The sequence below is a fragment of the Cydia fagiglandana genome, chromosome 14, assembly GCF_963556715.1.
Source record: "Cydia fagiglandana chromosome 14, ilCydFagi1.1, whole genome shotgun sequence".
Taxonomy (NCBI): domain Eukaryota; kingdom Metazoa; phylum Arthropoda; class Insecta; order Lepidoptera; family Tortricidae; genus Cydia; species Cydia fagiglandana.
Window position 1 is genome coordinate 13,635,522 of NC_085945.1, and position 27,198 is coordinate 13,662,719.

A 27,198-nucleotide genomic window follows, 5' to 3' on the forward strand; every position below is an offset into this window, starting at 1 on the left:
ATCAAAAACGAATACCTAAAAATATCTATACCTAGCAGCCATCTACAGAAGTAATAGGTATTTTAAAAAACATTGATTTATTTTTGAATGTTAACGTGATTTATAACAACGATTCTGTGCAGCTTGTAAGGTAATTTTTTTTTTGTATTTATCTAAACATTGTGCAACAAATTGCAAGTAAAGGTATGGATTTGACGATTCCGTTAATAACATTTTGCCATGCTGATACCGTTAATCTTAAAAAGCAGGCCTTACTCAGCGGAAATGCAGATAACTCGTTACGAAAGGACCAATGCTACCGACTTTATCGATTTCCGTTTGAGAGTACAGTATTTGTACTAACTAATAAATTAAATTGGCTATTAGGGGGATAAGTAAATGGACGTTTTAATTATAAGCAATAAATAATTTAATGTGATAAATGTATCTGCAACTTAAAAACTTTCATCATGGGTTTGATAATTATTTCGATGTTATTCGCCCGCACTTGACTTGCGATTTTTAAGCCTCAAATTTCGTTCCTAGAGTGTTTAATGTGTACTTCGAAATACAGGTTGCTAAAAGATATAAATTTGGCTGTTGCATACATTTTCGCTGGTCCATTTTCTATGGGAGGCTACATTTTTTTTGGCGATTTCGGGGTTGGTCCCATATAGTAAAAGTTTCTAAGTACATATAATCCGAAAACCTCCCTGGCAACAGGAATGTTATTTTTTAGCCACCGTGTATATTTATAAAAATATCGTATTCTGTCTAGAAACCAAATATTTTTTTTTTATATTTTAAATGCCGTTATTGTGATGACTTGGAATAACACGCAATTAATTAATGCTGTATTCTTTATTGGAACACTAATTTATCGATCTTACAATCAAGACGCCATATTAGAGAAGAGCGAGACAGCCCACAGATAAGAGCGACCATAGGCACTTAAAGCTGACATACACGAGTATATCACAGTTATCACGGGCAACAGAAGCTTTTAACAACTCACGCTTAACCATCTTAATCTGTTAAGTATTATTGTCTTCGTGCAACAATTAGAATAATTTAAATTTAATTTACAATTCACATGGTTAACAAGGATCCAACATTCTTGGGGTATCAAATACATATAATTAAGTATGTTCATTTAGTAGCGGCATAACCTTTTTCTAGTCAACACTGGATTTCAACCTTTACTGTTCTCACTTAAAAGTCCATAACTTTTTAAACGATTGCTCTTTTGCCTTTAAAAAGCTTTAAATTAAGTGTCAAAAGATCGTATAATGCAGACGAATGCTCACATTATTGTGTAGCATATTTTTTCTAACATAAGCTACATATTTGCATAAAAAATAGACTGAATTAGTTACTCTGTCTAAGTTAGAAGTATGAAGCATTGATCAGAAGTTAGAAGGCCATATATCGATATGATCTCTCACGCTATTCTAGAACACAACCTTCTAGTAATAAGTTCTATAATCGCGTGAAACAAAACAGACTTGGGATACTAAAACTATGAAGCTATTATATATTTCGATCCATTTGCATTCCCAGCGTCACGGCGCATGCGCACGGTGATTGCGAACGTTATGGCTGCCATGGGAAGTGGATTGTTTTATTTATACAACCATTTTTATTGGTTTGACCACGGCTTTGAATGGTCAGTGAAGTTGATCCAAAAATAATTTGAATCTTATTACAATGAGTTTAGATCGAAAACGCGAAAAAATCATGATATCAGGCGGTTTAATAGGATGTATAGGAATTAAAATTAATATACTCATACAATATTATTATATCAATCAAAAATTGTTTGTGTTTGTTATAGACTTATAGGTAGGTACATAGTTATTTTTATGACTACTAGAATTATTGTTTTTATTGTCAGTCTTTTTATACTTAAGTCATGGACATATATATTACTTCGTAAGGACGCGGCTAACGAGCACTAAAAAGGGGGCCGCTACATGGGTGTGATATTTGCATTTATCACACCCCGGCGCTCAGTCGTGTGGCGAATTGCGCAGTAGAAAGTTGTCACGCAGCATAACACAAAAATGCCTTATTGCGTTGTAAAAGGGTGCAAAAACCATTATAGGAAGTATAAGAAAAAAAATGGGATCTCATATCATCGGTAAGTAATTTCCAATTAGGTTTATTTATTGCTTAAAATCAATTTTAAACGATAATTTTATTTCATTCTCACGAGCAACTAATGTTCGCTCGTACGTCATAGCGCTAATGCATTAACCTTGTAAGGACGTCATTTCTCTTTGGAAGTTATTATGAAGTAGAAATGCATACTGCGTGATTTGTATAGGTAAATTTACTTAAATATGATTAGTTGATTACCTACCGGATATAATTACCGAAATTAAAGTACCTATTGTCTGTCTTACAGAGTTTGTTCCCGTTTCTTTTACATAATAATTAAAAACATTCGAAATAACAAGATCAAGTATTTGTTATTGTTTTATTCGTTGACTTAGGTACCTAGTATATTAATTCTTGTCAGGTTAAAGTTTTTAATTAACTGTAGGTAAAACTCAAAAAAAATTAACAGGTGAGCGCTAGAAACAAAGCGCGCATTTTCAAACACCGATTAATTCACATCGCTGTATTTAATACTTTCCATTACCTACTTATATTTTTGCATCATATTTGTGGACAGGTGGCACGCTCTCGTTTCGGAGGCCAAGATTCTCTTTGGATCACTGAGCCAAAATAGTTAGTTTGTATTGCTGTTTCCTTCTTTTTTACTCTACCTGTTTTGCAAGCAAGAAACTAACAGAAATAGTTGTTCGCCGCATTTTACTCGCGAAAGCTCGGGAGGTACTTATCGAACTGTACTGCTGTAGCTAGTAGCTCGGCCAACTTGTCGACCTTGACAGAGCCGGCTTACACAGGGCGGCACACCGCACTGCGCGAATGTTTAAAATATTGCATTGCCACCTGAGACGATAATGACATCACGAAATAACGTAGAAGAACGGAAACTTATAAGGATAAGTTCGCCCATTTTAATACAATAAATATGTTAACTAAAGCATTTATTACGAGAATCATAAGTAATACATAGGCAAAGGGTTAGGTTAAGACATATGTAGGTAGGGTAGAAAAGGGGTTTCAGTCGATGTGTGGAAGGGCGGCACCGTCGTCGAACCCAAGCCACCAGGCGGGGGACTTAAACCGGTGGCGTGTGCCTCGGATGCACATGGTGGTGGCACGTATAACGGCGTTACTGATCCTGCATCTCAGCCAGCCCAGTACAGTACTTAGAGATCGGTTCCAACGTTGAGATATGGTTTCTGCCATATGTTTTATAACGGAGGACATTTGGGGTGCATAGACGCTGTCAACAGATGTTACAAGTGGTGTGAAAGTTGCATGTCGCATTTCACAGGCCGTGGAATATTTTCTCTGTTTTTCGTCTTCAGCTGATTTTAGTACAGATGTCACGGGTCTTGAGAGGTAAGAAGGAGCGTCAGTGTCGACGACACGGATATCAAACAACGCCAACAAATACAACAAATAATTTTGATTAACCATAAACTTAATCGACGCTCTTCTGATATAAACCGCGAATAAACTTAACAAGCCTTGTACGCCCGTACAAAGTTATCGCGAGAGTCGAGCTCACGTAGTTGTACGCAGTGTGTAACAGATGGCGCTTTTTTGCTGACATGAAGATCGCAACGGGCAATTCATATGCATGCGCTCATCCATAGTTTATATCTATGACTTAAGTAGAGTCAAGTGTAGAAATATGGGTGTAGACAACTTTCTTAAAAATATGTCCCATATAGTTCTTAAATCGCTGACATAAGAGCTATGGGGCCAAATTCGACATGTACGTACAACTGTCAGATTTCGCATCCACGTCAAATCAACAGTTGATTTTATCGCATACTAAGTGTTGATTCCATCAACGGTGGATAATATCATTTGGTACAACCAAAACTCAACTCTAAATTAAGGGTGGTTCGGTTTGGTTTGCTTGTCACCCTAACTGTGGATTGTAAATGTCAAATTTTGACATTGTACGTATTCGAGAACTTATGATTTTTCCCACATCAACGGGAGATCAACACGATACGTCAAACGTCGCTTGTCGAATAGGGGTCATGGGATATATTTTTGAGTATGATTTGTGCACCCATATTTTTACACTTGATTGTACCACAAATGATCTTTTAGACTACAATATCTTAATGCTGTCTAAATATAAACATACAAATTGAGTATTTACCAACTTTTACAAGAAAGGGTTTTATTTTTGTCTACTTCGAAAGCACCCAACGCCTGTCTGAAAAGTTTTACTGAATTGAAAAACTTCTTCGCTGGCACGAAGACGAAGCAAGCTACTTACTTGTCTTACCAAAACATAACTTGCGTTAATGCGGTATTTGCAGCATAAATTACAAAACAAAAATAATTGGCCAAGCACGAAGTCAAGACTACGGTGTTCAGAGCACCGTACGACACATCCCTAGGTGGTTTTAAGTTTGGATACTAATACTAATTTATCCCATAAGTACATTTTATTGACTAGGAAATAAGAAGGTAATGTCTGGGAGCTCTGGGACCTTGGAGTTTGGACTTTTATTAAAGTCCTCTGGGCTAGTATAGGTAATGTAGAAGTTACAAAGCTTCTACCTTAGATATATTTTTTAGAGATTAAAGATTTTATTTACCACCTTGTCGGGTTGATTGTATATCCATACCAAATTACAGCTTTCTAACACTAACAATCAACCTCATCTTGGAGGTGAAAAGAGGAAAAATCGTAATCCCATTTCGGCCAACCGAAATCAAGAACGTTTATATAATATAGGCCTAATACCGTTTATCTAAAACGTTTGGTGAAGGCACATTTCTAGTAGAAACAAATTATTATGAATTTCTCTGTAATTTGTACAAACCATTTCGTAAACTGACATTCCGCTAAACTGTTGTTTTTACATCTTACTAGTACTAGCATCCATAACATATTGAAGTATGATATTCTTCCACTTGTCTGAACATTTTCATTATTATTGATTCTTTTTTGGAGAATGGCTTTTTCTGCCACGGCACTTTGCCAATTATTGATTCTTTCAAACACCAAAATAGTTGACAATTTAATATACGTCAGAGTTGACAGGCAACTTCGAGCATGAAAAACTAAATCCGTCAAAAATACTGGGTATACATACAACCTCATAATCTTTGATATAGTCGCAATTGTTGTATTTTAAACTTGTAGACTGGGCAGGCACAGGCTTGTTTCTGACTCAAAATATAATTAACGTAAAGTATTAATCAATTTGCTCATGTTTCATATAAGTCACAGAAATAAGTACCTAATAATAAATGTCTAAGTTTTAGTACAAATAGGGTAACTGCGTCAGGTTGCCGTCCAGTACCTGTTTCCGTCCACTTGGCGGAGTTGCTACAAATAATTGCGTATAATTTGAATATAAACCTAACATACCGGACAATTTTGGACTTATTGTACATCAGTTTTTAAAAGCAAAAATATTTTAGTAGAACTGGAATTCATGAGTACCAAATCTTAACTGACATTTTTGTCACTCAAACAAGTTTGATCAAGATCGGCTTACTTTATATTTCGTCAACTTTACCTTTGTTTCCAAAAACTGTGAATTATTAAATTTAATTTTTTTTTCGTAACAGAACAGTATCTAGTTGCTGCTCTCATAGATCGGTTCAAAAATATACATACTTTATACATAAATGTAATGGTACTTAATGAAAAGGAATAGGTACTGTTTCGACGAATCAGATACTCTCAGTAAAATCTATAGGTAGATGACGCCATAGCTGTTAATAAATATTGAATGACTTTATTATCTCTATTCTATCGCTTTACTAACTCTATGTGCTCTAATGTGAAAAAAAAACACAACGACAGTGAAGAACGGAATTCTTAATTTAAATTTGAACTGATAAACTCCAATAATAAATATGATTCTTACTGAGCACACTGCGATAGTCCATTGGTTGGAAAGCCCGTTCGAAATTTAAACTTATTTGCTTTATAATAAGGTTGCATTTTGCAGATCTTTTACTCTCTCATACTTATAGTAGGCTATTCAGAAAACAAATGAAATATCTCACAAAAGTAAGTAAGTAGAATTAAACTTTGTATCAAAGACATAAGTCATAAATTTCAATGCCAAAGTTTTAAGTAAGGATCTTACTTACTAAAACTACTTCTTAATATGAATGACCAGTGTAAGCATCACTTAGCTAGCCCTAAGCAACCAAAGATCAGGCTGCAGTTTAAAAACTAATAAAGTTAGAGTTAACCTGATAATTTTCCCGCCGTCTCCATACTCGTTTTAGTTGGATATTGACTGGTCAGCTGCCTGTTAGCTATAGTTTTCCCGAAAATCGCCAGGACAGAGGTGAAAATTTTTGTATGAAAACTTGCAACTTTAAATGCATTTTTTATCGAAACTATTGCATTCTAAAATGAAGTCAAAATCAGTCCATCGACTCAATTTTTTGCAAGCTTTCTAATGGTACCTCACACGATTCTTACAATTGAAAATAAAATTCAGCCTACCCCTCTTAACCCCTAAATTTCCCCCTAAAATCAGAAATAAGCAGTTTCGATTTATTCACAGTGTTAGTGATGGTACTTGCCATAACTATTCCAAATTTCAGGTACCTACATCAAACGGTCTTTGAGAAAAACGCATTTAACCGATTTGCAAGACCGAAGTGATCCCATAAGAGCACCGTGAACAAAGTTTTGTACGGTGCTCTAATAACATCAATTAATACAAAATATAAACAAACAAGAGGTATTTTGAGTCTAAATACTGAATGATAACAATTGATAACATTAACACGAATTTTATTTTTGAGATAATTTTAACGGCGCGTTTAAGTCCATTAAAATGCAAGTCACTGGTGCCAAATGGAGGTCAAAATATGAAGGGCCCAATTTGAGTCGAAAAGATACTTTTGTGATGCCTACGTGAAAGAGCGCGGTCGAACTGTCAAATGTAGGATGTCAACATTCCGACCTTCATCAATAACTATATTTTGGCAATATTAGCCATCACACTGAGAGAAAAGTAGGTACAACAAAAACACACTTGGAATTACAAAAATAAACTTAATCCGGGGACAAGGGGAGTTAACTAATAGGAACAAATTGACTTTTGCAATTTCTATTAGTTCTTGCAATTTCTATTATCTGTTTGTTGAAATTATATTTGGGATTACTGAGCTGTTTGTAGAAATAAATAAACTTTACAGAAATAGTGAAACGTCCATAATTATTACTAAAACTTCATTTTTTCCCCCAGTACAGAGCTGTTTTTTAATTCCTGGTGATGATTTTTCTCTCAGTGCAAGGCGATATATTACTTATAATTGTCAATTACAAAATTGTCAAAATTTTCAGAAAATTGCATGTAAATTGTAATATTTTGTGGTACGCGTAATTGTAGATTTGTCGCGACAATTTACATACATATTTGTATAAATTTTCCATTACAATTTTGTCATTTGTAAATTTTGTGATATGCCCAGTTGCACTAAATAAATATTTGTAAGTTGTCACTTGTAAATTGTAATGGCAAGTTTCGTGGTCTAGGTCCCTGGCTGATTTATGACACAAGAACCTAATTCCGACCCAATTTTCCTTTAAGCGAACTTTAAGCGCATCGGTACGTTTAGCGATTTGAAGATAAGATTATAGAATTACTCAAATGGTTGCCCAATTAATAAAGTTCGCTCGTTACGAAATCAAATCTAGAATATCACAAATCAGCGTAGCGCATTTCGCCTTAACAATAAAACATCTTGCTTGTTAACAGAAGTTAATCAGTTATGGAGGTAGCCATTCGAATCGGGAACAGATCGCTTAGAACAAGGTATAACTGTTCAACAATACGAACAGCGGCAATAATTCATTTTCCATAGCTGGTTTTAGCGTTCCATCACCTAATTTTTAAAATAAGTAAATTTTAACATATATCTGCTTCTCATCTACTTAAACGCTTTCCCGATTGCATCCTGGAACCAAGAGCGTCCGCATACTAGTTTTTTTTATAGCATATTTTGTGTCCCACTGCTGGGCTACGGCCTCCCCTTACTTCCACCACTAATCATGGTTTGGTGCATGTTCCCGCCAGTCGCTGCAAAAAGCGTCAAGGTCATCCCGCCATCTCTTTTTGGTCTGCCTCTACTACGTAATGTCAAGAATTAGTCCAGGCACGTTTTTGACGAAAGTTCCACCATTTACTTATCTACCATATGACTGTTCTCTCCTTTATTTAGGCGTCACTGAAGTCTGGATGCTATTACATGCTGTAAAAATACAGGTAAATATCGCAGAGGTTATAGGTAGGTATACCCGTGGATATATCGGGCTCCTTATTTAAAATACCACTTCCGAAACACTCGTTAAACTCTGCATTTGTATGTCTTTCCGATCACGAAACAATGGTGTTCCAGACCTTTAGGAGGCGTGCGCAGAGCCGAAGCTAATACGTAGCCCTTTTGGCACTTTTTTTTTTTTTTTTTTAATTATGCATGGGTTTACTCATGGCCACAGACTAGCCGAGGCGTAGACGTGGCCTACGATGGAGCGAGCTCGCCCAGAAGGTGCCTGTTCACTCTTGATTTGAAGGTTGCCGGGTTATAAGAGCACGGAAATATAGACGCCGGCAAGGAACTCCATTCCTTGGCAGTGCGCATAAGGAAAGTAGAAGCAAAGCGCTTAGTGCGAATTGGCGGAATATCTACCAAGTAAGGATGGAAACCGGCCGTGCGTCTAAAAGTCCGATGGTAGAATGGGGACGGTGGAATGAGCTCGTGTAGCTCTTGGGCACACTCCCCGAAGTGCAACCTGTAGAATACCGACAGGCTGGCGACTTTCCGCCGATGGGCCAAAGTCTGAAGCTTAGCCGTTAGCTTCTTGTCGCCAATCATCCTCCTGGCTCTGCGCTCCACTGAGTCCAAAGCGGCGAGTTGGTATTTAGCTGAGCCATCCCACAGGTGGCTGCAATACTCCATACACGACCGGACTTGAGCTTTGTAAAGTGTTAGAAGCTGTCCAGGTGTGAAGTATCGCTTCACCTTATTTAGGACGCCCAGCTTTCTGGCCGCAGTTTGTGCTTTAGACTCAATGAAGCTGCCGAAGCCGAGGACTGAACTCAGCTCCATGCCGAGGAGTTCCAGGCTGTCGGTAATAGGTACAGATGCACCCCGGAAAGAAGGAGTCAGGTCGAATGGACTCCGTTTAGCGGAAAATAGACATGCCTGCGTTTTGGAGGCATTGAACGTGACCAGATTGTCATCACCCCACTGGGAAACGAGACCAAGGGTCAAGTTCATTCGCTCAACCATGGCCTCTCCCTGTGAACGTATATCCTCCCTGCTGTCCCTTGCACTAGCCAAATATCTCTCAACAACCGTACTGTCATCTGCATAACCTACAATGCTGGGTTGCAGCATGTCGTCAATGTGGAGCAGGAAAAGGGTTGCGGAGAGAACAGACCCCTGAGGAACACCGGCGTCAATGGCCATGAGGTCCGAAGAGCAGCCATCAATAACTACTCTGATCGACCGTTCACTCAAGAAATCAGATAGCCAGCTACAAAAATCAGCAGGGATGCCGTAAGCAGGAAGCTTGCTAAGGAGACTTGCGTGCCAAACCCTGTCAAAGGCCTTCGAGATGTCCAGTGAAACAGCAAGCGCTTCACCGTTCCTCTCGATGGCCTCGCCGCAGCAGTGCGTGACATACGCTAAAAGATCCCCAGTAGACTTTAATGAAATGTAAGGGGTACACCAAGCGGATGCTGCCCTTGCCCGTGTCATGGAACGCACGCAACTCTCAACTCTGCGTTTTATTATTGTTACAGGGATGAGATGCTAAGATGATGTTATCAAAATTGCCGGGCCAAATTGGATACAAGTGGCCAAGGATCGAAATACATGGAAGGCTTCGATGGAGGAGGTCTTGAATAATTATTAAAAACATAAATCAAATAGGTATGTAAACAATTTTTAAATGTTCAAGAAATAAAAGGCTTTTTATTTTTATTTATTACAGGGATTCAGGGATTTTGCATGGCGGCGGCAAGTTGCAGCGAAACGGTAAGACAGGTTCGACTACTTGAATCTTAATCGTTGTGGAGGTCTTGGTGGAAACGACTTCGGGGGGAGGAAACCTAAGTCTATCAGAGGACACTTTTTGATACATACATATAATGTCTTGTGTTCTGGTCGTGACATTGACAGCGGAAAAGGAACAGAACAATCACACAGAGGATGCCAAAGACCGGGCAAAGTGAAGAAGATTGAGCAGGAAAACGGACCCTGGCGCTAGGCCGGGAAAACGCTGAGTTGAAAAAGAAGAAGACATATAATGTTTTGCTCTTAGTGATCTTTCTCGCAAATCCTCCGGGTCCCAAAACATTCTGGGACAGAGAAATCTCTTCATTAAATGGACAGAACCCATCGTTCTTTCCGCCCAATGGCCGTGGCAGGTCATTTATCGGGTCGCTGGAGTGAAAACTAATTTGAATAAAATTGTTAAAGGCAACGTCTCGACCATTGTTGCTGACCAGCGTACCGCAAGCAATTTTCATGCCACAGAGCGTGGCGTAAAGTAGAAGATATAGCGGTACACTTCTACAGAATACTTGCTTATTCTTATTGTAACAACAGGTTATGAATTTGATCAGGATTTGTTATGGATATGATCTGTCAGTGTCAGAAGTGATGTTTCTGGTTTAAGAAATTATTAATACGCCTCCTGTTGTTATATTGAAACTAAATGTAAATCTCACAAGTTAGTCTTTGCATAGCTTAAATCTAAATAAATAATGTATGGCAGCGGCATTAAAAAAAGGAATATCTGAATCGACAAAAAATCCATAGATATTAGAGAGTAATAGGTAATTAAATAAGACAATACAATATATAGCAACCGCATATACAATTTCACGTGAATCAGTTGAGAAATGTGACCTGTAGAGGAGAACAGCCGGTCAGCCGAACCGTCTGATAATAAAAGTATTTTAGCTCAAAACAATATTCTGAATGTGTTAAACTGCAAATTAAAGAAAAAAGCAATAAATTTGTGTTTTGTACAGTAAAGACACATACATACATACATATATGTATACATACATGTATGTATACATACATGTATGTATACATACATACATGTATACATACATACTGCAACAATAAGCACTAATATGCGCGTTGCCAATATTTTAAATATAGTGACAATATGTTAATTATGCATGTATAATTTATTAATTTCTCATTTAAGCGAAGTTTTGTTATATCTTCTTGAGAAATAAAGATTCTTAAACCTGAATATGGAGTTTTTAAACCAAAACTAAGGATGGATTTTGTGATCAGATACCCGTTTAAAGGTAGGAGTAGTACTCCTGGTACTTATAGTATTGTATTAAACATATTTTTTAACGAATTCATTTGATTTTTATGTTGTTTTTTAAAGATATTCTAATAGTAGAAGAGCCGGCCGCAAATTTTCTAACCGACTTGATACCACGATGAAATGCACAATGGTTTCCCATAAAAGTGATGCTAATTCCGAATTCGACAGTCTGCCACGGCGGAACTTGCCGAAAGTACGAAAAAGAAGGCCACTTCCGGTGCGGAAAAAGGGGGCTGATTTAACCCATCTACCGAATACCGAAATAATAGTTATGACAGCAGTTAGAAATTTACATGTAGACACAGAAAAGGGAAGTCTGCCAGTATTTTTTTTGCCGGAGGTGCTTGGCAGACGCTCTCAAAGGTGGCCACCGGGGCCCCTAATTTAACCCATCTGATACTACCATGTTCCGCCGTGGCAGACTATCGAATTCGGACTGAGCATCACTTTTATGGGAAACCATTGTGCAGGTCATCGTGGTATCAAGTCGGTTAGAAAATATGCGGCCGGCTCTTCTACTATAGAGACAAAACATGCTCTTAAACAAATCATTAATACTTATGACATAATCGCTTTAGACTTGAGCCGAATATACTCAAATGTAGAGTACATACATACTGGTAAAGAATTAAAATCTCATTAACTTATATCGTCATCTCTTTATGGCAGAAGCCACTGGCCTTCACTATTGTATTTCTGTATTTAGGATTTCGAGATTTTTATTATAAATTTTCACAATCTACCTCAATACTAGTATTTATGGCAACATCAAATAGCACATAGGTACACGGGACTGCCAAAGTGACGAAACGTGACGTTCCACGTCAAAAGGTACCTTATGGCGGCTGGCGTTACGTCACATAGCGCCGCAATAATATTGGAGTGACGTTAATAATAGCGTAAGCGCCAACCGCCATAAGGTACCTTTACTCGTGGGACGTCAGAAATGTATTGCAACACACAGGGCCGTTTTAACTATATATATATGCACCCTTAGGCACATCAGAATTTGGGGCCCTTTTGTAAAGTAAAGACAGCGAATTTAATTAAACATTTTTCTACTAAGTATGATCTTCTATTTTTTATGGGTAATATACCTACTGTTACTGTCTGTCCTTCGGGGCCCCTGAGAATGGTGGTCCTGGGTACGGGCCCCGTGTACTCTTATGGTAGGTACATATAAAGAAGGTACTGGCAACACACGCATAATTTTGTTGTGGTTGTTTGCGGCAGATTTCCGATTTCATAATTTACTTTTAACTACACCAGCTGGTAAAGGCTCTCTTGATTGTTCAAAAACTGATGAGGAAATAGCATTTTATACACATGCGGGGCAGAGTAATCAGAAGCAAATTTTTAGTTGTGTCTTTTATGTTAGATGATAAAATTTACTTTTAAATGATGATTTTGAATGAATATTTAATGACGCTAATTTGGATTTGGTTAAATTTTGTTTGATAAATATCTTACAGTTAATATTGCCTTCTGGTTGGAGAGGGGAAAAAAATTCTGTTTCAAGGGGACAAATTTGTTTGAAACCCTCGCAAGATAACATTTTGGGATTTTTCGCTTGCTCGAGCATCAATATTAGCACGAGCGGTTAAACAACAACTTTTGCCCCATTGTAAAACAAATAACTTTGATATTTAATATCTAAACTATATTCACATTCCACAACTCAAGAATTCCGAAAAGCTCAAAAGCAGATATTCTGACAGCATGAAAGGCCTTTAAATTCAAAGCACTGCTTTCACCCGTTTCGTATTGAATGCGAGCTGGGAGGCATTTAATTGTGCTGGGTCCGTTGTGCCCTTAGGAGTGCGCAGTGTCACGCTCACGCTCAAGCCAAGGTCTGCCCCGTTTAACAAATTATGGGGGGATCCCTGTATAAAGTCAAGTGTGTGTAGGTTGCCATATGTCCGGATTTGTCCGGACATGTCCGGATTTTTGACCCTTTGTCCGGATTGCGGCCGGACTTGGCATATGTGTCCGGATTTTTAGGAATGACCTTATAAAAATAAAATGCACGCCCGGGGAGGGGGCTACGGGATCGGGCGAAGGGAAAGGGAAAAGTAGATCCACGATACAATAAAGTACCTACATCACAGAGAGCAGCGCGCCGCTGGGGCGTCGTTCAAGCTACGCCAAATCTACAAGAAATGTCCGGATTTTTAGGGTGATGTCGGGATTTTTATCAGGACATTTAATTCTTCCATATGGCAACCCTAAGTGTGTGTGTTGACGACCGGTCTGGCCTAGTGGGTAGTGACCCTGCCTGCGAAGCCGATAGTCCTGGTTCGAATCCCAGGGCATTTATCTGTGTGATGACACAGATATTTGTTCCTGACTCATGGTTGTTTTCTATGTATATAGTATTGTATTTATCTTTATAAGTGATTCGGTTAAATTATGTTCTAATGTATGGGCAAGAAAAACTAATTATAGCCAGCATTCTATGAATGTAGTATGATACCTTTGGGTATGGTGCTTTACGCACACTAGCGTCCCTCCCCCTCCCCCTGACGCAACCCCCCCTTTTAGCATTAAATATGTCCCGGTTTACGGTTTTTTTTTATTTTTGAGAAAAGTATTAGAGTTAGGAAATAAGTGTCAAGGTAAGAAATAATCCTTAATAAATTTTAAACAAAAAAGGTTATATGCAACTTTTTAGTAAGACTCACCATATTCATGTATTAACTTGTTGAAGTTCATTATAAGTAAGTTAGTACGTGATAGTACTGAAAAAAATCTTATACGGAAAATAAGCTTGCAAGGTTATTGTCCTGTATGATTTCTTTTAGTACTATCACGTACTATGTTATATTGATCTTCTGCAAGTTTTTCAACGGTTAAATTTTGTCGAACTTCATCTAGCCATAGCATGAATATGGTGCGTCGTATCAAAAAAATGAATATAACCTTTTTTGTTTAGAATTTAATAGGGAACATTTCTTTCATTGACACTTTTTTCCTATATTGTATACTTTCCCCAAAAAACAAAAAAAAACTCCCAATCGGGATATCTTTATGCTAAAAGGGGGGGGTTGCGTCAGGGGGAGGGGACGGGACGCTAGCCTGCGTAAAGCACCATACCCAAAGGTATCATACTACATTCATAGAATGCTGGCTATAGTTAGTTTTTCAAAAAACACAATTTGACCGAATTAAAGTATGTATATCGTCGCCTAGCACCCATAGTACAAGCTTTGCTTAGTTTGGGGCTATGTTGATCTGTGTAAGGTGTCCCCAATATTTATTTATTTTATTTAAAGTTACTGCCTGTATGAAGAAACAGCATTGTCCAAGATGTATAAACCAACTAACTTCTGCATGCGACTTCGTCTGCGTTGAATTATTATAATGATTGTGTTATTTTGGAGGGAAAAGGGTGCCCTGAAATGAGACACGGCCGTTTATCGTATAGCTATATGCCGACTGACAAAACAGAGGGCCTACCGCGAACCACGTTCGAAGTGTTGCCTCCCTGTCACACTTACGTACTAATTTACAAGTGCGACAGAGAGGCAACACGTCGAACCTGGTTCGCGGTAGGCCTTCTGTTGCCGGGTGCAACCGGCTGACGTGATAATATCATCTACCAGTGGCGGCGCGTCCATAAAAACCGATTCCCACCGGGTTGCCTGTTTTTGAACTTTTGACCAGAGTTGTAAAGGAAATATGTAAGCCAAATTAGCCCCGGCTTGCCTATAATATATGTTTGACGAGCCGCCACTGTCATCTACCCGTTATCTTAAATCTAACAGATTGATACAAACTACTCTATGTGCTTTCTCGCGCCTCAAACTATCTCTATGACAAATGTCATCTAAATAAGTTCAGCAGTTTAAGTGTGAAGAGGTAACAGAAAGACAGACAGAGTTACTTTTAATACAATGTTTTTCAAACTGCAGCTTGTTGGCGGGTGACTTAAGGTGACAGTCCATTTCCAACGACAGCAGCACTACCATTCATTTTATTATGGAAATTGACAATAACACCGACGCGGTACTAGTACTGCAGCTGCGGTCAGAAATGGAATGTTACCCTTAAACATCTCACGAGATGAAATCCCGTTGATGTCTTTCGCTTGTAAAGATCGGTCATCTCTCTATCCAAAATAACACAACGAAAATATTTGTCCAATACTATACTACTATTTTTAATTTTTCCTCAGGTTTCGTCAAAATAAAATTTTCACATATTACTATTAGGTAATCCGCCCCACTTCTCGTAACATTGAATAACCGTAAGTAATATTAAAAAATAAGTTAGAACGATCGTAAACAAAATAAATAAAGATTTTTTTCAAATACCGAACCGTTTGTATACCAACAAACCGTTCGGCATTTGAGCAGTAATACCTATCAATAATATTTAAACGAGTCAACAACGTATGCTGTAACGTTATATTGTGCTATCCACTGCAAAATAAACTGATTTAGTGTCGAACCAAGCTAACTCTGCACGGGATTTACAATGACAAAGTTTCAATGTCACCATTAATGTCAAAATTCTATGAAAAACGACCCTCCTTCACTTTGTCATGTTCAATTCGGTGCAAAGTTAGCTTAGACGGGTTATACCAAAAGGAAACTAGGATTTACGATTGCGATGTTATATTGAGATAGCAGTATTAGGATCCAGCTATATTGAGTATGTAGGCACAGTGATCTTTCTCTGGGCCGTCAGAGAAAGCTAGCGAAGTTAACTGCGCGGGAGGGCTATGGATCAAACCCAATTTAATTCAACCTATACCGGGTGTGGCCTGTAACACGAGCAAAAAATTAAAACATAGATTGTACTCCTCAAACGATGACACTTTTGTTCAACAACTTTTAAAAATTATGAAGTATTTAGAGTCCCTATATTTCATACAAAATAAATATTATATTCAATGGACGCCATCGCCACGCCATATCATTGTGATTGACGTTGCTTGTCACGCCTTAAACATAACAAAATTCGCAATACATTACGTCTTAGAATAAACTTTAAAGTGTATTAAAAATCAAACAACAAGTTATTTTTAAAAGTTGCTGAACAAATGTTGGACAGTCCGAGGAGTACGGCCTACAGTTTAATTTTTTGCTCGTATTATTGGCCACACCCGGTATACGTCCCATAGCTGGGCATAGGTCTCTGATGTGCAAGAAAATAAGCCTATCATACGTTGATCTGCTATTTGCGTCACATTTTATTTGTGTGTAATATCAGGGGGGCGATTTTTGAATTTCGATCGCTCGATTTCGTCACTCGAAAATCGGTGGAAAACGGCGAATTGCTAATTTTTGAAATACGTGCGATAGAAATTTGGAATGGAGTGGTATTTACCACTCGTTTTCAGTTCTATTAGTAGAATTTAAATGCCTAGAAGCGGAGATATTATTGAATGGTCGAAATTCAAAAATCGGTCCCAAGAGGGCATAGTCAAGATGACAATAGTTTGCGGCGTAGCGAACGCAACGCTCTCTTTATCGCACTAATATGGAAGAGTGATAGAGGCAGCGTTTGTCATCTCAAACGATTGTCATCTCGGCCACAGAATAAATAATAGTACTAACTACAGAAGACTCACTCTCTAACAAAACGCGTCTGTTACGATCAGCACAGATATGGCCGCTAGGTGGCGACAGCGCCACGCTCGGCTTATGGCAAACCCCAAAATTGGGGCCGAACGGATGTACTTTTAGTTACTTGTAGCAAAGCGACAAAATCGCGGAGTGAGACACGCCTGTCTCGGCTAGCCCCAGAACCGCTAGTCATCATCGCCATAAAAAACACAAAGTTAATAATATCATTAAGCGCCATGTGCCCGGAAGCGGAGGGGAAGTGACGTCACGGGCCGCCGCCCGCGCACCTGTTATAACGGTTGCGTAACGCCTAAGGACGAGGAAGTTTCCCACGACAGGACTTCATGAATTATGTATGACTTGACTCTGCTTGCGAATAACCGTTGTAGGAACTATTACCCCCAATTTACCCCGTCAGGGAATGATTAGGGTAGAAAGTGTCTTTAAATATGATATTTATGACTATAGCATTAGAATTTGAGAGAAGGTAAGCGATCTTGACATGTCTTTTAATTGAAAAAAGCTTTTTAAAAATCAGTAACTATTACTTTTGAAAGCAAAAGAATATAAATGATCGTTTTAGATTCATAATTGTTACATATTTGCCGTAACTTATTTTTAAAATGTGGTTTTCAATTAAAAGACACATCAAGATTGTTTACCTTATTTCTAATGCTAAAAAAACGAAGTATAGGCATGTGTCGTTCACGGGTGAGTGATATAAATGAACTGTATGATTTGACTGAACTCACTCACTCTTCAACTCAGTGCAGATGTAACTCGCTCATTTCGCTCAGTAACTCATCTATCTCAGACTCAGTGTTCCTTGCTCGCTCTTTCCCACTCATGGTTCGAATGAGCCGGCCGAGCGTGACGAGCGAGTGAGACGTGCGAATAGGTTTCGGAGCGGTTCGGAAGAATAAGGGCGTCGGGAAAATATGGCGGGATCGTATCACGTGATACGCTATCTTGGTCGCACTTATATCATCTAATTGATTGACATTTGACATCTCTCTCTACTCACTCGTGAACAATACAGCTTACAGATCCACTGAGCGAAATGAACGAAATGAGCGAATCACCGCGAGCGAAACATATTCGGCGCGATTCGGGAAATGAAATAGAGATGCACTAGAAGATATAGTAAAGATATGTGACGTTCCACGAAAAAGGTACCATTGCCACGACTGAATATTGGAACGGCGTTATTGGAACCTTTTTCCGTGGAACGTCACATATCTTTACTAATTCATATCTAGTGAATGTCTAACGGCGCGATATCTTAAAGTTAGACTCGCGCCGATTGAGTTAAAAACTTAGTGAAGCGTTTTGCGCATCTCTAGATATGACTGTAAAATTGCAACTCTAACTGAAATCAATCAAGTATCCATTAAGGATGACTCACGTTAAACCGGGCCGTGTCCGGGCCGGAGATTCAGGCGCTTACTTTTCTATAGCATGACATGACATCACGTGATGCTTTCCATAGAAAACGATGCGCACGAAGCTCCGGCCCGGTTTAACGTGAGTCATCCTTTATCCAAACAATATCACATTAACGAATACGCGTTGAGCCTTTTTGATTTTGGTAGTGTAGGTAGGGTAGATAGTTGAAGTGAGTACCTACCTAATCTTAATAAAATGTTTGAGTAGTTATTGACTTCGTTTTAAGAGTATTTTGCATTAAATACAATTAAGTACATACATCTATGTATAACCAGAAAAGTTTTATAAAATTAGAATATCATTTACAAGGCTTAATACTTGATCTAAAGCACATACGTTTTTGTTAGCTGTATTCGACGTAAATTAGACCAACCAACAATTTTCATACCGGGTGTGGCCTGTAATATGAGCAAAAAATTTTACTGTAGGCTGTACTCCTCATACTGATCAACATTTGTTCAGCGACTTTAAAAAATAATTTGTAGTTTTATTTTTAATACACTTTAAAGGTTATTCAAAGACGCAATGTATTGCGAATTTTGTTAAGTTCAATCACAATTAACTGGCGTAGCGATGGCGTCCATTGAAGATAATATTTATTTTGTATGAAAAATAGGGAGTCTAAATACTTCATAATTTTTAAAAGTGGTAGAACAAAAGTGTCACCGTTTGAGGAGTACAATCTATGTTTTATTTATTTGCTCGTGTTACAGGTCACACCCGGTATATCTCTTTAATTAAAATATATCTTGACCCGAAAAGTCACGAGATCGAATAATACTAAATAACGTCAAATTAATTAACGATGTAGAGTAGTAATAAATTATCTCCTAGTGGCTATTATTATTCACTGTTGCATATACATTAATAAATTAACAACTCGAAACTTTATTGATTACCATGTTGTAGTTGTAAATGAGACATCAGTTTAGTTCTGCACATTTGTTTTATAGCGATAAATTGGGTTATTAGATACGGTATTAAGATAATAGCCTATTTCTGATTACTGATTAGTGTTTGTGGTAACTCGAATCTTTTGAAAAACTCGTTTCATTTTTACGAGATTTTCAATTTTTTTGAAAATTTTAGTCGCTCCACTTGCAGTCTTTAAGCTCAACTCAAAGAATTTTGTTAGTTTGAAAAGCATGAACTAAAGAAAAACTTTATGTAGTTTATGAAAAGCTCTAATGATATTAAAATGGTATGTATACTTACATTATAATGCATATTGAGCCGTACGAGGCCACAGTTAAGTAAAGGGTGATTCACGTTAGACCGAGCCGTGTCCGGGCCGGAGCTTCCGGCGCTTACATTACTATGACATGACAGGCGATCACGTGATGCTTTCCATAGAAAACGATGCGCCGGAAGTTCCGGCCCGGGCACGGCCCGGTCTAACGTGAGTCATCTTTAAACCAAAAGCCATGGCAGTACTTATTTATCATTCCCGTTATCCCACAATGTAAATTTGCAGATTTTTGGAGGGCTAATGAGGGCCTACCGCGAACCACGTTCACGGTGGGCAACGTTCGACGTGTTGCCTCCCTGTCATACTTACGTACGTATTTACAAGTGCGACAGAGAGGCAAGACGTCGAACGTAGTTCGCGGTAGGCCTTCTGTTAATAGTCGGAGCCTCCTTTTCGTTCGGACTACATTAACATTCCCAGAACGTTAACACCTAGATCGCGTGTGCAAAACTATTAGTTTTAACGAATCGAATTGTTAATTCTGGGTATCAATCCCAATCTAGTGTACAACGTAGTAAAGTGTATAGAAGTTTCAGGCACTTACACCTTTTTTATTTTGGATGATATTTTAATCCAAACGCCGTGACGTATCGGATTGTCTATGCGCATGTAAGCTCGTATTCATTGGTTGCTTATGTACAATCGCCATCAGATATATGGGAGCGGCCGAGATGCTCAAAAATATATGAACAAGCACTCTAACGCCTTGACAATAGAGGCGTGTTCAGATATTTGTGAGCACCTCGGCCGCTCCGATATATCTGATGGCGACTGTACGAGCAAGTGAATAGTTTTTAGCTAAACCAGTGTAACGTGATCGTGATCTCGGATATAATTGTTAGAGATGCCACGAACATTCGGCAACTATTCGGTATTCGGCCTATTCGGCCACTTTGCCGAATATTCGGTATTCGGCTGAATGTTGCCTACTATTCGGCCGAATACCGTATATCTGTTGCACCTACCTAAAATGAAAAATTACCCAAAAAATAACCAAGATCTACGTTTTGGTACATTAGTGAACCACGCCTGCCACAGTGTTAAAAAGTAACAGTTATTTTAACACGCGGATGAAGCCATCCATAATACGCCTGCTGAAGTGAACATATTACTAGACTGTGCACTTAAAAGCCAAATAGTAAATTGTTAAGCACGGGATGAAAGGCACTCATTTCCTCTGCTGGTGAATAGGAAATGAGTGGCTAATTACGTAGGCAATGAACTTCTTGATTATAGTCTGTATCTTAAGGTATTTAAATAAAAGTAAACAAAATCTACCCTCAATTGGCTCCTTAAGCCAATTGAGGGTAGATGAAAACATTACATGATCAAATAATGTAGATTAAAGTCAGGTCGTTCAGTGACAGATTCAGGCGGTTTTGTATATGGTCGGTTAACCAAGAAATGAGAAAGAGTTATAAACTACCCGAAAATGTACAAAATTATTTGTTTACTTATATTTAAATACCTAAAGGTACAGACTAATATAGTACTGGACTTGGATATATTTACGGTAGCTAGTGACAGTTTTAAGATCATTCTTATCCCACTAAGCACTCATGTTCATTCCTCCAATCGTTCTACATAGATATACAACAAACTTGCACCGATATTTTGCATCACTTAATTAAATTATAGCTATCGAAACTGATACGTATTATACATGACATGTAAATTTATGCAATACTATGCATGTTACTACGGCATGAGATATAAAATGCTAATGCTGATGTTGGTTGGTTTGTTGGGTTTTCGCATAGTAGGTCAGTCGGTTTAAAAATAAGTTCGCTAATATATTCATATTTTGTATGTATGTATGTATGTATTTACTTTATTGTACATAGAAATATAAACACGAGAAACACAGTTACAGAGTCAATTAAATACAACAAAGGCGAACTTATCCCTGAATGGGATCTCTTCCAGTTAACCTTTGAGGAAATGAGTAGAACAGAAGTAACGATGAATGACAAACAAAGCAAAAGTGTACAATCCCTAAAATAAATAAAATGCACGTTTTGAATACACATTACTCCAAATATACATAAATAGAAATATAACAATACAAGAGTACATATACATATAATATATATAGGTATAAATAAAAATAAATAAATACTCAACATATAATATAAATAGATATTATTTCGAACCAGAAAAGTAAAGGAAATGAAAGAAATAGGTACTTAATCGGGAAAAACAGAATTATCTAAGTATCGGAAAGCCACAATTTTCTAAGCCTCTCCTTGAGTGATACTACAGATTGGGATTGCCTCACGGACACCGGAATCTCGTTCCATAACTTAGCGGCTTATTTTATGGTTATTGTTGGTAATTTATAGTTTTGTCATATTGGTAGGTTAAATATAAGACTCGTACGCATAAGTATCTCGCAGTTTCGCACACAGAGCGAGCATACGTGCGAGGCTATTTCCTCGCGCACTATACGGCCAGTGTAGAGTTGTAGACCTGCCTCACGCGCCTCGGCGGTGATTTTTTCTATAGAAAACGAAAGGTCGCGCGTCACGGCCCAGACCCGGACCTTTTTAGCGTGATTAATTCTTTATACTATATCTACCTAATCTTCTAATATTTTGCAGATTATATCACAATCACCTGCGTGAGAGGGCGACTGCTAGTTTATGAACAATAACACATACCTTTTTTAAATCTCCAGTAAAAATTATATCTGAAATGAAAAAAAATAATTAAGTATGGTACACAATTGTGAAAAATGTATCAACAAAAGTTTGTTCCAACAATAAAATAAAAAACAAAAACAAACTTTAGTTCGGACTGGTTCGGATGAGAAAGATCGATTACAATATTCAATGATATGATACCTATATGTAGATAAGTAGGTACTTCGTATCATGGACTAATCATATTATTTACTATTTTCTGCCTGTATGTTTTCATTTACGTATTTAATGCTAATCCGATGTAATTTAGAACGCTTGGTCAGATTAAAACGAAGTATTTTATACAAACGGCATTGCGTCGACTTAAGTCGCAAACCTCGTAACTCCATTTCAAGGAAATTAGTTATTGATACCTTGGACAACAATACTTAAAGTTGTAAACCTCGTAACTCCCCCGGAGGACTTCCGAGGTTTGCGACTTAAGCCGACGATTGGCTAAGGGAATCTTAGTGGTAAGAAACTGCCTGCAGTCAAAATCAATACCAAATGATATTGTGTAGGTTCTTGTAAGGATAGTTTATAGATGAAATATTAAATATGTCATAATTGTTTTAGCTTCAATGTTATGCATCATATTTTGATTCTGAAAATACTAGTAGTAGGTTACCTACTCGTCTAGTATCTATTGTATGCTATAGCCTTTATTGCTATCCCTTACACGTTAAAATAGTTTGAGGACATCTCGAATATTTTGTCTAATACATTTGTATGGAAAGTCAAGCACATTTGCCTCGAAATTGGCCTACACACTGAGAGCAACGTACATTCGAAACCTAGGTAAACACAGACCGATTTTAGGTTACTATGTTTATGCACTTTACATAGTAAACGCGTAAAAGGAAATGTTATCTTAGGAATGGTTGTAAGGAACCGTATCGTCAACTATGGAATAATCAGTTTAAACATATTATTACCTTGAGTTTCTAGACCCTTTGCACAAGAGTAGGTGGGCCATTGAAGGTGACAGGGCTAGAGGAAGATCGCCAATGAGATGGACCGACCAAATCAAAGCCAGTGTGTCGGCCACAGTACGCGAATGCTCACGGAGAGCAGCTCTACGAGAGGAATGGCGATGTGTAGTTAAACGAGTTGCTCAAAAGTCTACATAATGGTCACGACCACTCTGTCAAGAGTGTAACGAAGAAGAAGAAGAAGGTGGGCCATTATTTTAAGTTGTAAGCTACACTTATTTTCATATTTGTAATATTTTATGCAATTTTTCAAAAATCACGAGCTTTTTCGATAAGGTAAACGTTCTAATGCTCGACGCTGTCCCAGTACCTACATGTCATCATGAAACTTTCGTCACGTCATTGTCAATAGAGGTGACAGCAAGGTATCATCTATTGGGCATTAGCATGTCGAGCACTAGTACCTTGACCTTACTAATCGGAGAAAAAAGGTGTCCCAAAATTTCCATACATTTCTTGTTCCTTCTATTCCATTACTGTCAGAAAGTATAAGAAAAAGCCTCCCGCTACCATTTGAGGTTTCTATATGGCCCATTTTTTGCTAGCTTTCTAACTATCTATGCAAACTGGGGCACTGGTCTGGAAATAAACATTTTTTTCTGATATATTAGGCAAACGAGCAGGCGAGTCGCCTGATAGTAATCAACTACCGTCGCCCATGGACACCTGCAACACCAGAGGGGTTCCAAGTGCGTTTCTAGCCTTTAAGAGGACGTTTTTCTTGAAGGTTTGAAGTTCGTCTCTTCTTCAGTCGGTCCCTCAATACTGAGGATCGTGACATCATATCCTTCTGTTGAAGACCAGGTTCCTCCATAGGGTTCTATTCCCCGCCATGCGCATGGCCTCGTGCAGTTTTAATTGCATAGGTGCCGTAATTTGAGCACACCATCTAGCAGGAGGAGGGCCCTGAGGTCTCGTGCCTTCAACTTTGCCCGTCATTATTACTCTTTCCAGGCTATCCGGAGAGCGACGTGAGAGGTGTCCGAAGTATCGTATCGATTTTAATAAACCAAACAAAAAAATGTAGCTGTTTTGCGCATGAAACGATGCATTTCTGTGACTATATCTTAATATTGAATACGGCACAACAAACCGATATCTAAAGCAATTTAAGATTGTCGAATGTGTAAGTATGTAAATCGTATAAGATATGCTTTTGCATATGTAGCTATGTAGAAATAAATTCTGATATGACTGCTGACATTTGAACTCAGATATGATACACACTAATTCATGTCATAACTAATCTTAAAGTAAGCTTATTGTAAATATTGTCCATTAGCATACCGGACCTTACTTTCTGATGCCTCATAATGTAATGTTTTAATGTGTTATTAAATTGTCATTTATAAATAAAATTTATTTTATTTATACTAAAAAAAATAATTAACCGAACTCACTGAATAGTGCAAAAAATAATTATACATAGGTATGGTGGATTATACAAGTAATGCTAAAAGTCACAGACAACGTTATATTATGATTGTATTTTATTATATATAGTTTGATATCCGCAAATTATTTAAAAATAAGTGCTGCTTGAATTGAATATCCACATTCATTTAAAAGATTTGCCACATCATGCATATACATTACATTACATTATATTGAGCTTACTGTGGGACTAGGTCGATCTGTGTAAAAATTGTCCTATAATATTTATTTATTTATTACATATATTTCGTGTCTACAGTTTATTATGCCAACAATACGTCTGCGTTTTTAAGCCAGGCGTGGCTCACTCCGCGACTTCGTCGCTTTGCTACAGGTAGCTAGAAACAGTACATCCGTTCCTCACCAATTTTGGTGGCTAGCCATATGCCGCGCGTGGCGCTGTCGCCACCTAGCGGCCATATCTGTGCTGATCGTAACAGACGCGTTTTGTTATAGAGTGAATCTTCTGTACCTAGTACTATTATTTATTCTGTGGCTAAGCGCCACTAGAATACGCCTAAGTACAGATCGCAAATAGATAAATTGAAATGACATATCGAAATGACCCATCAAGGGTTGTATATACAAATCGGTGTGGTAAGGCATCGAGGTACTAAAATGCCGTTTTAAATGAAACGTCGCTCGTGAACGGCGACTACTTGTTTACGCAAATTTTATCAATATGTGTTAGTTAACGGTGCATCTACAGTGTTGTAAAGGTTTTACTGTTCGTTTTATTACTTTTGCAATTTTAAAACTAATAGAAAAATGTTTAAAGACGCATTTTAGTGTTAAGACGATAGAAGTACTTGTGACAATAACTGGGAAAAAATATGATGGCGCTTTTTAAATGAAAAATATATGTTTGATAGCAAAATTTAATCATAGCCCCTACTGGAGATTAAGCCTGCGTAGTGGTCGTATAACTAACCTCCCTCCAGTTTAAAACTACGCGTTTTCTCCCCCATTACCTATTTTTATGGTTCTCGTTTACCCCCTTTTCGGCTTAGGTGGTACCCCTCTCAATAGAAAGTATTGAGTTTGATCAAATGATCATCTACACTATTTATAAAGTAAAAAACATCTTTAATTTCACCTGATACAATTAAGTCATTTTTATATCATTGAGTAACAATTATCTAAAATAATCTAAACATTCTTCAATGCAACTTTCACGCATCAATTTATTGAAAAAAAAAAAACATGTTTCCAAGAACGCAATTAAAATATAATATAACCAAAAAAACATTAATCCAAATGCAGGTCACTAAAATAAACAAAAACATTAAAACCGTGAAATTTCACACTATAATTTTAACCGTATATCGATTACGAATTTTATTAAAGATCAATAACATTTCACGACTCCATTACAAAGTAAAGGAACGTGTTAACATTATTTATGTTTATGAGTTTTCGTGGTAATGAGAATACATCCATATGCAACACTAGCAGCATGCATGCTGGTCCCTCGACATTTATGATGAGATTTATTTAAACATATGTTGCAATGTGCTGGATTGGCATAGATCGAATTACCAACACTTTTTTTCGATAATCTCTTTGACAGAATATACGGCACAGAAAGGTAATTGAATTTTCGCGGTAGACCCCGTCTATAAATGTGAGTTAATAAATAATAGTACTACCGTACAGAAGGAAACTTCCTATAAAACCGAGGTTTGACAGCGGTTCAGGGTCGAATCATTGTGTCAACCCTAATAATTGCTCGGAGCAATGCTGAGCCGAACGGAGCCGAGTTTGCCCGAAGGGAGAAGTTTGCATCCCTGCTACTTACCGGGCACTTTCTTTTTTTGTATGTTTTAAGTATGTTCAATTGGCCAAGTTAACCACAGAGTGGGTGCCCAACGAGTCAAACCGGGGATCCGGCAAATCTCGTCGGCGATGGCGGGATAACTTGGACTACTTTTTAAAAGACTGGCCAGATATAGCTCAAAACCGGGACGAGTGGAAGAAGAGGGGGGAGGCCTTTGCCCACCAGTGGGACACAACAGGCTCATAATAACAATAATAATAAAGTATGTTCAATTGTATCATTATCACTAGATCTTATAAAACTAAAGTCCCCGCGTATGTCTGTTTGTATATTCGCGATAAACTCAAAAACTACTGAACGGATTTTCTTGTGGTTTTCACCTAACAATAGAGTGATTGTTGAGGAAGGTATATATATACATAATTTGTTCAGTTTTACCCGTGCGAGGTATAGTTATGGATAAATTTCTAATTCCAACTTATTTTGCAATGGCTGCTACAGCTACAAAGAGACAGACAAACGGGTACATCATCATAAAATAAATAAGATATTTACGAATATCGTCTTCTTGCGGCAATGTGGACCCTACGACCTTTGGCTTAGCCACAGATACGATGATCTTTGTAG